Genomic DNA, 3,969 nt, shown 5'->3' with positions numbered 1-3,969 from the left:
TTAGGCTCCACCTTTCTCTCTTTTGCTTGCTCTCTTGCTTGCCCTTTGCCTTCTCTCTTGGTACTGACTACCTTCTGAGTTGTAAAAATTCAGGAATACTGCCCTAGCTGGTGTAGCCCAGTTGGTTGGCCTTCATTCCAAGCACCGAAGGGTTGGCGGTTTGATTCCCAGTCAGGGTACATGCCCAGGTTTTGGGCTCAATCCCTGTGTAGGAGGCAGCCTTATTATTTGAAGTTTTGATTGTGACATATAATTAAATTACATATAAATTATGACTCTGCCTTTTCCCACTGATCCATTTTATGACACTTAGTACATTTTCAGAACCACTTCATTCTATTCTCAACATGTAATACACTGAAAGCAATGCTATTCACACATTCCTACAAACATTTTAAAAATGGAGGAGGCTCTCCCTCCTGGGAGCACACACCCACACCTTTCTTTCCCCCCTCAGGCTTGCATTTCTCAAACTCTAGGAGACCCCACAAGACTTGCAACCAGGGGAGCAATGGGCAGTGGCACCTCATCCTGTGCTAAGCCCCTGAACCTGTCTCTAAGGCCCCCTTTCCCCTGACTTTCCAATGAGCCAAAGCAGACCCGTCTAGGCTCTCTCCTGTTGCTTCTTCTATCCTAGGCCCTTCCTTGTTTTACTGTCACCAGCTTTCATAAACATACTCTCAAAATCAATCAGCCCTAGCTGGTTTGGCTCAGTGGATAGAGTGTCAGACTACAGACTGAAGGGTCCCAGGTTTGATTCCGGTCAAGGGCACATGCCCGGGTTGCGGGCTCGATCCCCAGTTGGGGGCGTGCAGGAGGCAGCCGATCAATGATTCTCTCTCATCATTGATGTTTCTATCTCTGTCTCCCTCTCCCTTCCTCTCTGAAATAAATAACAATATATTTTTAAAAAATCAACCAATCAATAGAATAAAATAATTTTAAAAATAAAAAATGGAGGAAGCATGGTTAGTCTCATACGTAGATGGCAAGCATCTGCCAGAGAACTAGCTGGAAATCCCCTCCTTAAGGAAGCCCTTGGCTCAGCACTTACCTGTAGGCCAGTGTCAGCTGCAGCTACTCTTGAAAAACCACAAGTACTTATAGTGATTATGAGGATCCAAAAAGATAACAGATAGAGATCATTCTGTAAACTGTAAGTTCGTATATGAATGTACATTAATGCCTTTAAAACAAAATTATCTTTAAGTACTCCTGAAGTAGCAACTTCTATAGAAATGGAACACATCAATAAATGAAACATGGGGCGTTGTCATAGCCACAGTTCTCTGCCAAATTAAAAGTCTGCTTTGGACGGTTTTGAGTTGGGAATGATATTTAGGATGAAAACACAATGGAGGGTCTCAAAAACTAAAAAATGGAACTGCCTATGACCCAGCAATAGCACTTCTAGGTGTATATCCAAAGAAACCCAAAACACTAATTTGAAAATTATATTCATTGCAGCATTACTTACAATAGCCAAGATATGGAAGCAACCCAAGGGCCCATTAATAGACAAGTGGATAAAATAGTTGTGGTACAAAATTGGTAGTTACAAAATATTCACTGGGATGTAAAGTACAGCTTAGGGAATACAGTCAATAATATTGTAATAATTATGTTGCTAGGCAGATATTGGAAATATTGGGGCGAATACTTTCTAAAAGATGTGATTGTCTAACCAATACATTATACACCTGAAACTAATACAAAATATTATTCAATATAAACAGAAATAGAAAAATAAAATAATTTTAGAAACATAAAAATGTTTGGTACATATATATGATGGAATATTCCTTGGGCATGAAAAAAGAATGAAATTTTACCATTTGCAACAGCGTGGGTGGACCTAGAGGGTATTATGGTAGTGAAATAAGTCAATCAGAGAAAGACAAATACCATATGATTTCACTCATATATGGAATCAAAACAACAAAGTAAATGGACAAACAAAATTGAAATAGACTCAGACAGAGATCGGACTGGTGGTTGCCAAAGAGGAGGGGTGTTGGGGGACTGGGTGGAAAAAGTGAAGGGATTAAGAAGTTCGCATTGGTAGTTAACAAAACAGTCACGGGATGTCGAGTACAGCCTGGGAAGTGTGGTCAATAATATTGTAATAATTATGTATGGTGCCAGGTGGGTACTGGAAGTATGGGGGAGGGGGGTTTACTGTGTAAGGTACATGATTGGCCACTATGCTGTACATCTGAAACTTATACAAAATAGTGCTGAATGTAAACTCTGGCCTTAAAGTAACAATTTTAAAAATAGGTTTTTCTATACCCTGTTAGATGTTCATAATTACTCTGCTCCACATTCTTAGTTATGAAAACTAGTAAGCAAGCCACAGATTTGGGCCTGCTCCATGGTCCTAAAGTACAGAGGGATATTATCTATGAACTTAGAAAAGGCCTGGCTGGTTTTCTCCAGAGAAGAGAGTTCGAGTAACACTTGAACTAATTTCAAAGAAATACAACTTTATATACACTTGACAGATACTTTGGAGAAAGAAGGGTTTTCTTTAATCAGTTAGATATCTAAAAATCATTTGTAATGATCACATTCGTTGTTTGTGTTTAGAAACCACTGCTGAAATTGTGATCGGAAGTTATAGTTGGGTTCTTTATCTCACTTTTCAGGTGTGGCCTGTGCTCGCTGGTTAAGTGGCAGCCCCATACAGCAGAAATCCTGGCTTTTGTTTCAACGTCCTAAGCCCTAGAAAGGGTAGTCAATTCCTGGTTATAGGTAAGCTGCTGGTTTAAATGCCAAGGGGTACAGGGAGGATCAATGGTCATAGTCAAAACGTCTTGGCCAGAAACATGGATGGAAGACTTCCCTGCTATTTAAAAGAAACTCACCCAGGCTGAGAGGAAAAGGGAATAGAGGGAACAGTGGGGCCCCTGAGAGTTGAGGGGTCCTGTACTCTGCTTCTTAGCTGTGCTGCTAAGGACAAGGCAAGACCCCAGAGAGAAATGGCTATGAAGTATGTAGTTGGGCAAGGATCCCCATGTCCAAACATGGCCCTGAGGCAGCCAAGAGGTCCAGACCTGAGCAGGCATCTTTGCAGCAGATCCCTTCTGTGAACAGAGGACCAGATGCGCATGCCCCTGAAACTATGTAAGCCCCTGGAGCGTTGGCACAGCCTTAGGAAACAGGGAGGGAGAGCCTCAGAAAGGGCGGGGTTAAATCTCCTATCTATAGGATGGGGCTTGAAATGAAAAATAAAATTCTGTTTCTTGCAAAAGTGAGTTTGGGGACTGAGATGTATAACTACTACAAAGGGCAAGCTCTTTTTTTTTTTTTTTTTTTTTTGTATAAAGTGAAGAAATACACTTTAGTGTAGCGTGTCCAGACAGTTGTATACATTCCAGAACAGGAGGGTATGAGTGAGTGAGGGTTAACTCTGCCAGCACGCTAAAATGAGAAGACACAGAAGGGCTTTCCAGTGCCAAGTCAGAGTCATTCAAACAGTTAACAGAGATGGGATTGCAAAGCTTGCATAGGCCCGGCCGGCGTGGCTCAGTAGTTGAGCCTTGACCTCCAAATGAGGAGGTCACTGGTTTGATTCCCGGCCAGGGCACATGCCTGGGTTGTGGATTCGATCCCCAGTGTGGGGCATGCAGGAGGTAGCTGATCAATGATTCCCTCTCATCACTGATGTATCTCTCTCTCCCCCTCTCCCTTCCTCTTGGAAATCAATAAAAAAACACACACAAATAAAAACAAAAGCTTGTAGAGGATTGGGACTTTTGACAGGTATAGCAAAGAGCCTGATGGGGTTTTAGGCTTCAGAGGCCGCTTACCCTGTAAAACTCAATTTTATTTCTATTTTCCCAAAAGATGTTATCGAGGTGAAATGGGGACCTGTAGCTCCAAGAAACAGGGGGAGGTCAGGTCTTTTCTATGCAGTTCCTCTTTGACTAGCCAGAGAGCACCCGGAAGGCCACCTTCCCCCACATG

This window comes from Myotis nattereri (genome assembly GCF_964212035.1).
Source record: "Myotis nattereri genome assembly, chromosome: 5".
Lineage (NCBI taxonomy): Eukaryota > Metazoa > Chordata > Mammalia > Chiroptera > Vespertilionidae > Myotis > Myotis nattereri.
This window is presented reverse-complemented; position numbering follows the sequence as displayed.